Source organism: Oreochromis niloticus, linkage group LG18, assembly GCF_001858045.2.
Source record: "Oreochromis niloticus isolate F11D_XX linkage group LG18, O_niloticus_UMD_NMBU, whole genome shotgun sequence".
In the NCBI taxonomy this organism is placed as follows: domain Eukaryota; kingdom Metazoa; phylum Chordata; class Actinopteri; order Cichliformes; family Cichlidae; genus Oreochromis; species Oreochromis niloticus.
The window spans coordinates 20,977,535-20,992,600 of record NC_031982.2 but is presented as its reverse complement, the minus strand read 5'-3'; the positions used below and the strand labels follow the sequence as shown (position 1 = coordinate 20,992,600).

Below are 15,066 nucleotides of genomic sequence, written 5' to 3'. Positions count from 1 at the left end.
GCCGTTTTGTCAACTGCCACTTTTGATTTCCTCTGCCTTTAGGATTGCAAGTATCCAGCGTCAGAGGCCTTCTACCAGGCCTCCAGTCCTAATTGGCTCCATCCAGCACGACACTCCAGGGCCCAGTTCAGCAGTGGGCAACCAAGTCCAAGCTCAGGAGGACAAGGGCCAGCTGGAGCTAAGAGTGAAAAAAAGGAGGACAGGGATGATGAATTCTTTGAATTAATAAGAGGACATTAGACTACAATGGGAAATGGAGGAACGAAGAGCCAAGAGAAGCTGTTAGGTTTACTGGAAAAACTTAGATGAAAAAAGCGATTAGAGTTCTGTGAATAAAAGTCATTGTATGTAGTTCTACTTTATTTATATTTTTGTTACAAACTATGTACTGCCTAAATAAAATGTTGGTATTTCTGTAAATAACAGTCACTGTACATAGAGAAAAATATATAATTTTTTGTTATAAATTGTGTACAGCCTAAACAAAATTATTGAAGTACAGGAAATAAAAACATTTGGAATATTCCAACTGTAGTTGCAGGATTTTTTACAGCAATTCATTTGTACCAAACCCATTACATTGTTCAAACTGAGATAATAACAATGAAAAGAAAAACGGCACAGGATTAATGGTAATTGTTAAGAGGAAACTCGCGAGGCAAGAAAGACAGACTCAGACATGTAGATCTACATGGGCAATGTCTCCACAGAGACACGCGCCGAGACATCGGTTCTCTCTTTATTTATAGACAGCTCTTACGTAGCACATTTCAGGGCACCACCCCTTGTGAGTACAAAACAACTCCTTCCAAGGTGATAAGCATAAAACATATATGTTCAAACTGTCACAAGAGGAACTGGTCAAGCTTATCTCAGCAAACTCAGCAAGGGTGAGGTTTCCTGTGGCAGTTTCCTCATGCAAGCTTTTGTCAAAACACAATGTATGCAGGAGTTTTAAATGAAGCTAAACAACTAGAGATTTTTAACTACAATAGAGCAAAATACATATAAAAAATCCTTTAACAGTAATCAACTTATCATTAAAGTCCAGGATTAACCCGACTGTCCCAGTATGCACAGGCACTTTTAAGCGGGCCCGATTTTTGGCTGAGCAGGAAGTCTCAGCCAGTGCTGCTGAATCCAAAGAGATGAAGGAGGTGCCAGCTACTGAGTGGAGCATCATACAGGGTGGTCACCAGAAGGTGTTCAGGGATGCTCGATTCCACTGTCCACCGCATCATCTTATCACTTGCGTTTACAGGGCTGATGGAAAAGACGGCTGCCATGTCACTAAAATGTACTCACAACGATGCAAGACGAAAGTAGTGCAAACAATCCTGTTAATAAAGACATGACACATAACATTCTAGCACTTAAATGCACTATTAAAGAATACTTGTCTGTTCACAATTGTGGGTACCTCATCCAGGGAAGACACCTCAGCACCCACACCCACTCATCTTGCACATCATGCTCCGGCTCATCGTCCGGGGCCACAATGTCACCAGCACCGAGGCAGATATTATGCAGGACAGCACATGCTGTTATGACCTGAAACAGATTTTTGGTTCTGGACATAAAGTGTTTACACATGCACATACACTAAAGTTCCCAATATGTCATTATGATTCTTCCAAAAACAATAACAATGTATTCTAATGCCTTACATGTGGTACAAGGGTGTGGTGTACCTCCAGCGCTTAGAGGAAAATGGCACAGAACCTCGTCTTTGTCATTCCAAAAGCACACTCTAATAGAGCATGCCCTGGAATGATGAGTTGAAGCGCTGGGCTCCCACACCTTGGATTGGCCTCTTGTAGGGAGTGATGAGGGGCAGTGAATCTTGGAGACATGGGTGCCCTCCATCTGCTAGGACGAAATACCCTGGAGGAGGGTAAATGGCCTGCCGGTACAGTGGGCTGTTGCAGAGCACCCTGGAGTCCTGCACTAACCCCGCCCAGCCCTCATATGTATGAAGCGGCCCTGATGGTCACAAACTGCCTGCAGGATTATGGAGGGGAACAATTTCCTGTTACTGTAGCACTGACCGTCAGGGCCGCTGGGAGGCTTGATGCGACCATGGCAGCAGTCAATTGCACCAGCAGCTTTCAAAACGGCTCCGTGTCTTGCCAGCCCTGCAAACCCATGAGACACGGCTTCTAGATCTTCAGGGGTCGGAGGGAGGTGGATGACCTGATGGTGAAGGGCTACCACCTCTGTGACCCTGTGGATAATGCGGTAAACAGTGGAACGAGGTATTGCGAAAACTCTGGAAACAACTCTGTAGGGTGCTTCACTTGCCAGCCACAAAAGAAACAAAAAGACCTCAATTGTGGCACCTCAACCATGTCTCCGATCCTGGTTAAGTAGACTCAGTAGACTCCCTGCTAAGGCGACAATCAGGCCTCATGTCCTCAATATTAAAAAACTTGTCCAGGACTGGGACACTCAGGTTAATCCTGCAGGTTAATCACAGAGGTTCACCTCTGCCCTGCTGTTGATCACATGCGGTTTTTACCCCACTGGACGCCGTATCTGTCGCCGGAAAATGGGACGCGGCGTCGCGCCGCTCTGCCCGTCCTTTCACAAGCCGTTTTCACCTGGTGATCAGGCAGCATGTCCTTCTCTCCCATGCCTGTTTCCTACACGCTCCTTTCTCTTCATACCTGGGCCCTCTTTCAGTGCTCAGTCAGCTTTAGGTCGTTTCACTAGCTGATAGGCCACCTCAGGGCTGGACAGGTCCCATGTCCAGCCAGCCCACAGTGCATTATAATGACGTTATATAAACAAACAACTAGAAAAAGGCAATACAAATATCAGAATAAAATCATGCAAATAAAATCAAAACTACACTTACAAGTAAACACTAAAATCAGAATAAAACCAATCATAAAGACACGCTTTGGGGTCCTTAGGGACTAAGTAAAGCGCTATACAAATACAGGCCATTTACCATTTACCATATATATATACATATACATATAAATATGTGCATGTGTAAAAGTAAAGAAATAGAGTCTCTACTTTTACATTTACAAACTGAATCAATGCTTAATTTAACGACTGACTATGTGGACTGTCAGGAGATCTCTGGGCAGTGAAAGCCACATCCTGCCTGGTGTCTCTCTCTCTGTTCTTCCTGCGCACATTTTCACAGTGCATAAGATTCAACAGATGCTTTCGCACCTTCTTTGAGAGCATATATAGCAGTGGGTTCATACAGCAGTGAAAATAGGCAAGCATTTCACAAATATGGTAGGCAACTGCTAACCGTTCCTTTGCCTTACAATCTTTGGGTTTATCAAGAGATTTAATTAAAAGCATAATATGGTATGGCCCCCAGCAAATGAAAAAGGCTGCAACAATACACAACAGCACAGCTACAGTCTTTTGCTTATTTCTATTTAAACCTTGCAAAACCGTCTTGAGGATGGCAGAATAGCAGAAAATAATGATGGCAAATGGGAGGAAGAATAGCAGTGACACTTGGAGATAACGTCCAAGGTTTTCATCAGATTTATTGTAGCAATAGTTTTTATCATACCAGTGTTCAACCTGTACTTTCACAGCATCACTCAGGGATGCTGAGATGCTGATGATCCAGGCAGCTACACAGGCACCGATTGCACACTTCTTTCTTCTAGCACGGTTACTTTTCCAGGTTGGCAGCACCACACTAATGAAACGGGCAACTGTCATGGCAGTCAGTAAAATGACACTGCTGTACAAACCAACAAAGAATGTGGCAGTCACGAATTTGCAGACAAAGTCCCCAAAGATCCAGTGGTGTAGGTGATCAACGGCCCAGAATGGAAGTGTGATGGTGAAGATCAAATCAGAGCAGGCCAGGTTCAGGATGAAAATATTTGTGATACTTTTCAGGTCCTCGTAGATGAAAAGAACACATAAGAGGAGACTGTTGCCTATGACACTGAGGATGAAGATTAAGATGAAGAAAGTCCCGGTAAAAATTGGAACGTTATCCTCACAAATATAATGTGTAGGATCACTCACTCCATCATTAGTTGTCATGTTGTTTGCCATTTTTAATTTTCTAGAAAACACACACACAGAACTATAATTACATACATTAGCTTAGCAAATCTGCCTTAAATGAGAGAAACTTGTACTTTACTTTTTGTAAAGTAGTAAAGCATGAAGAGTAATTAAGTACCAAATTCAGAGTATGACTAGTACTGATAAACTTACCGTAAGCATCAGTTGTCATGTCTTCTGTTAAATTTCACTGTGACGAAAAAGCTGTGATGTTTTTGGAGATTAAAAAAACAAGAAGAGACGCCGCCTTACAAAAACCTTATCATGTCTTGTCATGTCATGAAAAAACAAAATCAGTTAGGCAACCTTTTTCTTTCCCCACATGCTGCAATATGAAAACAATCACCACTTTTTTTTTATTTTGGCCTGAACAACTAAACCAAGATACAGGTTGTGCACTGAGCGTGAGAGCAAGAGATGCTATAGGCTGATATAGCAGCAGTTCAAGAAGTTAAGCAAGGCAACACTAAAAAAAATAAATAAATAAAAATAAGTCGAACAACAACATCCAATATATTTTCTGTTAAAATTATGCAATTTGCAAGTGAGGTCAATATAGAAATATAACTGCAAAGACTCCAAAATGATGCTGTGCATAATGTTAGGTTGTTTTCAGAGCCCCTTCTGTGAAACAAGTCACATGGTAAGTAACCAGATATCAGTCCTCTTGTTCAGGAAACTGTGGTTGCATTTAACTGTCGTAATCTGCAAGACATGCAGACTAAATATTGAATGGAGAACCAATATGCAGACATGCAGAGGCAGAGTGAGGTAAATTTTAAAGCAAGCTATTAATTTCCAGCCTGTTGAAATCCAAAAAGGCAAAAGCCAAAATGGAAAAAAACACAATCCAAAGAAGTGAAACTGAAACTAAAGCTACTAAAACCTAAAATTAAAGAAATACACAGACTGAAATATTTAACTGCAGAAAACACACTGGCGATATGAAAAAATGAGGCAATGCAGATTTTGAAATACAATCAGACATTCTGACACAAGAAAAAGGGCAGACGGAGATTAAATGGGTGATTATAAGAGATGAGACAGCTGAACAAGACGGCAGAAGAAGACATGGCTGCAGAACTAGAAGCAAAAGCACAAGGAACTCATAAAATAAAGCAGGAACAGGGAAAACAGACACATGAATGGACTAAATACAGAAGACTAGATACAAGAGGAAGGGACACTCAGATAAAAACTAAACTCTGAAGCAAATGAGAACTAGGAACAGAAATACACAAAAGAATACATAAAGTAAATATAAACATTATAAAAAACTCAATAACTGGATAAACTAACAGGAGCTTCCTCAGCAACAAGCTATTTTACCTATGAAAATGTTACATTATAATATCTTAAAATGATCAAGGCTTCTTGGTAACCGTACTCCAACATGCAGATCACACGCTCTCATTAGGATGTTAATGCATGAGTGAGGTAGCATCAGCCATGGTGCTCATAGTTTACATAACCAAAACACAGTAATTTGGCTGAATTGAAGGTTCATTTTATGCATCTATTTAACTATTATTAAACATTGTTAGTGGGTTTTAATGGCACTGAAAACACACTTTTATCCTGGTGTTTTTTGTTCTTTTTTGTTTGATTTGTTTTGTTTTTCTTCTCTCACTTTTCTGCCTCATAGGGATCCAAACCGGTTGCCTTGAATGTCTCTGTTTTTCATCCAATATGAAGAATTGCCTCAATAATTCAACACAGTGATGTCCTCCTCATCAGTAGAAGATAAACAGGGATAAATAGCACACTATGGCTGTGTCTCAATTCAGGGGCTGCATCCTTTGGAGGCCGCATAAGAAGGCCAATTACGTCACAGCAAGGCGACGAAGGCTGTTCCAATTCGAAGGCTCCTCCAAATGTGGCCGACAAATGCGTCCTTCATTTCGCCAGATTTGAAAGATAGGTCGGGTGTATCCTTCATGGTCCAACCTATCCCAGAATTCATAGTGTGGCCCAGCCAATTCCAGTTTCCGACAATGGCGGCAGCTACTTAGTTGCAATATTACTCTTATTGCTCTTTTCAATACTTCATTAATTAAATTGTAATTTATAATATTTTGATGATAATATAAAAATACGTTTCAAACGCAGCAGTGGCAGAGGAGCGCGGCTAAAGAGTTTGAAATATTACTCTTTCTCGGTCACAAAAGAAACTTTTCACATATTTTTAGGTGAGAATGTAGCTGTGTAAACTTCAAATATCTGCTCGGTTTATCAAGACATCACATATTTGCCAAAGTGCTCCGACGTTTTCGAAGACGTCTGTTACCCACCAACTCAATACCTGACCTGGTGGTCAAGGCTCAATAGAGCCGGCTAACACCGGACTCCCAGCACATCGTTTTCAGACCCCGTGGGGTCTCTTGTTACTCAGGTTAAAAATGGTATATATGTCACTTAGATAACTTCAAAATGTTATTGTTTGACTTTTTTCAGTGTTTTATTTTGTTTGCGAGTAAATCGGTTTGGCTGCGATTAAAGTTATAGTTTTTACACAGCTGAATGAACATCAAACAGAAAACTGATCAAACAGAAGCGTGAGATGGTCGAGAATTTACTCCAGTGTCCTGTTATATTTTAGATAGCAAGGAGCAGACGGCTGGGTTTATTAAACTCCACCCAGACAGCGGTGATGCAAATCTGAAGGCTAGACCGTCCCATTTCAGAGGTTCACACTTCCAGCCTTCTCAGTCTTCGGAGGACCCGGCCCACATAGACCGCGAAGGCCGGGTCCCTCCAAAGGATGCAACTCCTGAATTGAGACACAGCTAATATGTCTGGGTGCCCCAGGATTTCTTCCTCCATGAAGTAATCTAGCAAATCACCAAGTGGTAATCAGTGGACAGCTCATGTCTTCACTTAACACTAAGTTCATGAGTTTTGAAAACCTACCAGTTACGATGACAGGGTAATTTGCTTGTATATCTAACAAAATTTTAGCAAACTAAAAAGTTAGTTGTATGAATTTAATGGGAATTATTTTAATGAAATTAGGATATAAAAATAACCACAATATACCATGTGAGGAAAATATTTCAATTTGAAAACTTGAACCATGGGAAAAAAACATGGAAATAAAATCTGTAGCTTTGTGCTATTTTAGCAATTTTAGTATGTTTTTCTCCTGTTTTATGCCTTAGAAATATCATTAACCCATGTCAGTTTGATGATCTGTGTACTTTCCTTCCAAAAGAATACTGGGGTTTCTGCTTTTTAATTTATTTTAATTTTACATAGCCTCATGCTTTGCAAAAAAACAAACAAAAAAAACAGAACAAAAGTTACATTTCTTTTTTAGTCTGTTTCAGTTAGTTAAAAAATATATAAAATAAACAGATTTTATTGTTCATTTTCAGGGTAAAGAAAAAAGAGGATGTTGCTCAAGTCACCATATGGTTTTTGTTTAGCTGGAACTATAGATAGTTATTTGTCAGGTTTATTTTGATGAAGCTTCATTTTGCAGAAGTTAATTTTTTTCATGATGTAGTTTTTGGGTTTTTGTGTAATCTCTGACTTAGTGGGAAACAAAAACAGGAACTAATAAATTTCAAAAGAACATCCTACAGCATTTTCACAACAGTAAAATTTAACGGAAGACTTGACAGTTGTTGTTTGGAGTAAGTCGCTGTGTCTGTTTTCTGAAATGTGGTACTTTATTAGTCCTTTTGGTTTGATATATGTGAAAGATCCACAACAGACCCAAACACATTTTCATGCTTTTCAGCATACACTTTCATTTATGGCTGCAGCTTTTCAGCTCACCGTCGACCACATACCAACAACAACCACAACAGGACCTAGTTCGGTCTATTTATGCCGGTGAGGTGTGTGTGTTGATGCCGCTCAGGTGCGTCCACCTCCCCCGCAGCTGCACCGCAGACCAAGCCCTGCCACAATATAATATACAAAATAGAAACAAAATCAACAGTTTCTGTCATTTTAGAGAAAACTGCTCAATCATTGTGTTCAGTTGTGTTTTAATTTAATATTTTCCAGAAAATTGAAAATGGCAAACTTCACATCCATTGATGACAAAGTGAGTGATCATGCTGTATACATTTGTTATACTAATTGTTGGGTCTGTTCCCACAAACCCGCTAATTCTAGAGACTTATTCATCATGAAAGAAAACAAGACAGTAAGCGATTGATCGATTACTTGCGCAAGGGAGGCCTCATCTGTGTCCAGCACGAAAATGACCCCGACGATGGCCTCCTCTCGCTACCTTTTATTGAGAGACAGTTCACACAAAACACAGCAAAGCAACGCCCACATGGTTCTAAGGCATTGTATGTATATGTGTGAACTTTTATATGTAAGTAGGAATGTGTGTGTGTGTGTGTGTGTGTGTGTGTTTTGGCGGGTGCGTTTGTGTGACCTCCTGCTGACCAAAAGGGTCATAAAAGCAGGAAGCTTACAACACAAGAAACAGATCTTTCAGATAGGATGTATCTACAATAAAACCTCCCCCAACACAAAGTGGTTAGAGGTGCTCAGGATCAAAGGAATAGCTTTGATAATACTGCTTGAACTAAGACTGTACAAATTTAAGAAACACAATGGCAACATTCAACAATTAGACCTAACATTTCCCCCCTTTTTTGTCATTGTATATACTAAATTTCAACTTATGCACCCTGTGTTTGGACAGTGTCAGTGTAGATTTCATTCATACACAACTCCTCTTCATTCACCTTCTATCGATGCAAAAGTTCACAGCTAATACATGTAAGCAATTAACCTGCTTCTCATTGATCTCATACACAGTAAACTACATCCTATACGTAAGCAAATCAGTGTCAACAGTCCAAAAACAGGAATTAATATTTTCAAAAGAAGATGCCACCAAGGACCAGACATTCACCAAGTTATCCAGCCTTGTGGTGCATCTACTCCTGTCGTGCGATTCATTATGTATTCCTGCAAGTAAACAACTGAATGTAACAGTCAAACAAGAAGAATCAACATTCTCAAAAATCATATATCACTACAATACAACTGTATACAGACATAGGCATTCAAACACATCAGTTGACTTTATCGTTTGTCCATGTGGCTCTCAGCTAACTTCAAAGCTGTAGCCTGATCAACACCCTTCTTTATGACTCCTATCAACCCCCCCAGATCTTTTCACTATAGGCATCCTGTGGGGGTTAGAGTCAACTGGTGAATTATCTGCATTTACAACTTCTCCTGTCCTGTTGTCACCGCAGGAAAAGCTTTGTAAAGGAAATTGGATCAAGGTGTTTTGATCTTCTTGGCTCACAACCTCAACCAGCTTAGAGAAGTGTTCATGATGTAAATGTAGACAAAAGGCTTCTCTGTTTGCATCCTTCTTGCAGAGGACAAAGAGAATACGTGATGCTGTATAAATTCCATGATAAATCTCCAACTTGGACTAATCCATTGCCCTTCATACACATAGGTAACTGGCCTGTTTCCAGTTTATTTAGCTGTTCAATGTCCTGCAGCAAGTCAGATACTTGGAGTCGGACTAGCAGGTCTGTCGTACCAGAGCAGTTCACCGTCCCAGCTACTGGTGAACCAACCGTCCGTTCAGGTTCAGAAGTTGAAAAGTTGGCAGTGTTCCAAGTACGTTTACTCCTGGATGTGTTGCTAAGGCAACCAAACAAACTGTCTCGCTCTCAGTGATGCTATATGGCCACAGTCCAGAAGAATGTGTAGACAGTGGCATCACAAGCATAACCATTGGTCTTGTTCTTTATGTGAGCGGTCGTGTTCACAAACTGCCACAGGTAGTTGTTGAAAACCCCATGCGGGTACTAGGTGTGATTTGCTCTGTCCCAGTGCGCTCCTGTCATCCCACTCTGGGTCCACAGGCACAAGAAGGCGAACAGCACATTCCCAGCCATTCTAAGTTGGGTTCAGGATCCGTTGGTTTCTTCACCAGGATTGAGACGAGAGGTCCTAGAGATATACTCCCCCCTTTGTACCCTGGACTTTTCACCATCACCCAGAGTCGGCCAGGAAGTGTGTTACCTTCTTGCAATGCGCTTGATGTATCCAAGTGTTTCTTTCAGCAATCTTCACTGCTGTGGTCGACGTCAGCAGCATCCGATATGGACCTTCCCACCGTGGACTGGACCAGCACTTCCTCTCCATGGCCTTATCAACATCCAATCTCCAGACTTCAGACTCTGCTCCTGTGGAGAAACAGAATCATCTGGCAGATCATTTGTTCTCAAGAGTTCTTTATTTTTACACATTTTAAGCATCTAATCTGCTAATATGCTCTCTCTTCTGCTCTCCTATTATCACTACAGAAGACTAGAACTCTAAATACTCTAACATATATAATCTCAACGAGTCAGACTATTCTCTGTTGGAGTAATCCTCATGTACATTCGTATACCTCCTAACTAATTCTATACAGTCTAACCATGTCCTGCGTGTCTCTTCCTAAGTCTTAACTTTACTATTCCATTAGTTCTCTCTATCAACCCTGCACTTTGTGGGTGATATAAACAATGATGTTTTTAGTGTTATCCCTAGATGTTGTGCCATTAACCTAATCACTTCATTTACAAAGTGTGGACCATTATCACTATAAATGGTCTCGGGAATCCCATGTTCCAAATGATATTCTTAAATATTGCTTTGGCAACCGAAATGGCATCAGCTTCCCTAGTTGGGACGATTTCTACCCACTTTGAAAAAGGACACACTATCACTAAACAGTACTTATAGTTATTACAGTTGGACAGCTCTCTAAAGTCAATGTGAATAACTTAAAATGGGTGACCGGGTCTGGGGAATTTCCCTCTCTTAGGTCTCAAATTACCCCGAGAATTGTGCTTGCAACATATCATACATGACCTGCAAAAAAATTTTTTTAAGGGTATTTAATCTTAAAATATAAACTACTCATTATCTCCCTCCTGTTGCGACATGGCAAAGCCCATGGCGCAAAATAGCAGCAGTCTTATACAAATTCTAAGGCAGTATTGGTTTATCACACAGATAACAAACACCATCCTGCAAGCTCGCTCCTTCTGTAAATCACAACTGTTTCCCTGCAGTAGATGAGTGGCCCTGCATGTCTACCAGTGCATCCTGCATAATAGCCAACGTCTGCTGGCGTTGCATTGCTAAAACGTTAACACCATGTTCTCCTAAAGTTGCCTCTTTCGCGATCTTATCTGCAAAAGCATTCCCTAATGCAACTGGGTCTTTCCCTCACATGTGTGCTACACATTTACAAACGGCAATTCTACTGGGCAATAACACTGCCTCCAGCAGATTTTGCAAGAGTTTGGCATGTTCTACAGGTTTCCCTGTAGAGGCTGTCACACCTCGTCTCACCCACTGCACCACAAAGAAATGTAATGTAGTAAATGCATATTGGCTATCAGTGTATATTGTCACAGCTTATTTCTCTGCAGCTTTACACACTTCCGTTAAAGCTACTATCCCTGCTGCTCAAGCAAATATGAAACATGCTAGTCGTCCTGCACAGATAACTTTCTCACTATCTACTACAGTAAAACCTGTTTTAGTCTGTCCCTCTACTGTTGTAAAACTGAAACCATCAACAAACCAAACCTTTCCCTCACCAAGTGGCACATCCATTAAGTCATCCCTTGGCTTGCACTCCTTCTCCACGTGCTCTCTACACTCATGATAAGTGCCCTCTTCTTTCGTTGGCAAAAGGGTTTGACAGATTCAGAATTGTGCACCATTTTATGGTAATATGTCGTTGTGAGAGTAACATTAACATTAAAGACAAGTGTCTTGTAGGTGACAGAAATGTAATTTTAGTCTGCAGTAGTAGACATCTACCTCGTGTGGAACTAACAGTGTCAAAAAGGTGAAAAACTATATCCTGAAACATTGTACAGCTTAAGCTGCTGCACATACTGGTCTCACGCATGAAGGTAAAGCACAAGCAACTAGAGCTAATCTTTTAGGATAGGAAGTTACTGGCTTCACTTGTGGAAAAGGTGCTGTTAGTTATTTCACAGTCACCTGGCATTTGTGCTGTTCACAGAACCACAAGGCCATCGCTGGACCTCCTCTGCGCTGTCACTTTTTGGAGCCTGGCACGCTCCCTCAGGTTCTCATGTTCCAACGCTGCTGAAGATTTTAAAGGCAGAGCACGTCGTACACCTTAGTTGTCTTTCTCAACGTCAACGTCGAAACTCTTTTATCTCATTTAAGATTTTGCAGTGCAGAGTCTCCTCATGACGATCTCCTGGAAGCCCAGTAGCACAGCTCTCTGTGCTGAAGGCGATCTCCGACCTCCTGAAGCCTCTCTCCTGGCCTCAGCTTCCATCTTGTGGATGATCCCCTCAGTCACTCCTTCTCGTCATGGCATCTCGCGACATCTGCAAATTAAAATGACACTCCTCTCGCCACATGGCTTCCGCCATGTGTCAACTCCCCAATGAGACATGTACAAGAATGTTGCACAGTCTCCCTAAAACAATCTCCAGGGTTTGTCCCTTGGAGCAGCCATACTCCAACCTGTAACCCTGTGTAAAACCATCAGTCAGTAATTAAATGTTTAGCTTGTCTAACTCTCAGCTCCACCTGGAGCCTGTATCCTAGAAGACAAAGTCTTTAAATCAAACTTCACATTTTCAACCAACTATAGATCATAAGAGTAATAAAGTATTCAGCATAAAAGACATATATCATGTGCAGGTTTTCTCCAATCATTAAATCACTATTATTATTATCACAATTTGTCCCAAATCATGAACCATCCCAATTTATTCCACAATTTAATCGGTGACTTTCCTTAAGCAATGTCACTCCACTCATTTTTATCACTGTGAGCTCAATAGTAGCCAGCTAATGAGCCCCATATTCAACTATTCTGTAACCACTGCACATCTGTTCAATTGTCACTTGTCTGTCTGTGCTGAATCCTTTACAAGCACTCTTAAAGAAAAACAAACATTAGCCAAACACACGGTTCATCCTGGTGGTCAGGTGCCGGCCATCCAGATTCCAGAGGTGCTGTAAAAGGTCATAAAGCTAACACTGCTGTAAAAAGAAGTAACACTGGTTTCAAACAGTGTCACACTGTATTCACTTCTCCCTTGTAACATTCATATTTTCTCCACAACACAGTGTAATTTCATCATCAACACACAGCCTATAACCACAGTTTTCTTCACACAAAATCTCAGTAATCCTGTGATAGAAAAACATCATTAAGTTGTGTCCTGCTATAAATCACATGATCAAATCACATGATTAACCATCTGCTGTAAAAAGAAATGTTAATGTTAGCACTGCGCATTTGTATACACTCTTTCTCACAGTAATCTCTGTGAGCAAAACAAAGTAGTTAATAACACACCCATGGTGAATTCACAGACACAGAAAAATTTAAACTAAAAAAGGTTAAATTTGCAGAGTTCACGTAGTCATGTGACCCAAGTTTCCTCCTGTGGTCTCCTTCTGTTCCTGCAACAGAAGACACACACAGGGATACAGCCACACCTTTGTCAGGTGGGGGTTAACTTCACACAATGGTGTTAAGTCAGTCTGTCTTGTCAGCTTTGTCAGTCAGTCAATTTTTCCACTCATTCATTCATTCTTTGCTGATAGTGGAAACTATCGTCGCATTTCGTTTCCACGCTCAGCAAAATGACGTCATTTCAAAGAAAAAGAAGAACTTTAGAATCGGATTACGTCGCTGAATCCTTTTTGGCAGGGACTTGTTTTCTGATTGTCCCAAATAAGTGGCTTTCTCCCGAGCCCATTTTAATTTTTGGAGGAACTCACTTTGCAACAGTTTTCTCGACGACGAGTCGTATAACGCTTCTGTTCTAATCGTGCATATCTGCTCAAACAGAGATCATCAACCGAAACTTTCAGTGCACCATGAAAGTAACAAAATAAAAAGAAAAGAAAGAAAATAAAGGAAAGCAAAGGAAAGAAAGGCCTTGTTTAAGTCATGACACGTGTTCTTCATCCCAGGGGGATAAATCGTAACAACCCATTTGGCAGGCTCAACTTAGTAACAAAAGACAAATCAACAGCTAGATCAATCTCAAACATTCATCCAATCAGCCACACACACAACATACAGCATAACCCTGTTGTCTCATCACATAATAAGTTTCTTCTCATGTATCCAAATGTGTGCCATGGTAAAACTTCTTCACACACCAGAAACTCACAATCAGCTCACTCATTTAAAACCCCTCATCAGCATTCTGTTTTCTCCTCTATGATGCAGTCATCTGTCCTCCTATAATATTCAGTCCACTAGTCTATGTATCACTTTCGTCTTACTAGTGACTTGGACAAGATGACAAACAGAATCTCATGCTTAAGATGCTGTCTGGTCTTCACGAGTATCATTTATTGTGTATGCATGTAGGGTTAGTATGGTTGATGTATTTTCTGTATGTTTTTGTGTTCCTCTCATCACATTTCATTAATCTCATCACTGCTTAAAACAACACACATCTCTCTCTCTCTCACTCTTTTTTAAACTGTTCTTCTCTCCAAAACAGAAAGTAGCATTACAGCTGTTTCAGGCTGAGAAACACCAAACACTCTTCGTGCTATCATTTACCACAGAACTTATGTTATTTCTTTGTCCACTGGGCAGGTGACCTGCAGAATCACATCTGCCCCAGCTGGATACCTTTTCACACACACCGTGACATCAGACACGCTCACACTCACTTCTGCTCAGAGCACAATTTCACTTCATTCGTCAACGAGCCACACACCACGTGCTGCCCAATAAAACTTTGCAGTGTATTTCATCCTCTTTCAAGGCAGACTTAAACACCATATGTTTTTTTTTTCTGTTGTGTCAGGGATGGATATGTGGTTGCAACGTTTATGTTCACTTTCTTTCCTTTCTGTCTCCTCTCCTGCCTAGTCTTTTGGACTCAATGCTGCTCCTAATGCCTCTCCATACTCAGCCTTTAGTCTCTCCTCCACCTCTGCCTCTGCTCACTCACGCTCTTCTCTGGCTCTTCTTTCTGCTAACATTCTTGCTCT

The 15,066-nt window shown here is 40.9% G+C and overlaps 1 long non-coding RNA gene across 3 annotated transcripts; it reads right to left on the bottom strand.

The window, feature by feature from the left end:
- Positions 1-682: 682 nt before the first annotated feature.
- LOC102076026 (chemokine XC receptor 1) lies at positions 683-4,834 on the bottom strand. 3 transcript variants are annotated; one of them, XR_001223997.3, is made up of 4 exons: positions 4,210-4,834; positions 1,668-4,054; positions 1,421-1,551; positions 683-1,337 (listed from the first exon to the last, which is right to left on the bottom strand). It is a non-coding gene; the product is annotated as a chemokine XC receptor 1 (long non-coding RNA). The 3 variants fall into 3 exon arrangements; XR_003214700.1 differs by having other exon boundaries at positions 683-1,290; XR_003214701.1 differs by having other exon boundaries at positions 683-1,263.
- Positions 4,835-15,066: the final 10,232 nt, after the last annotated feature.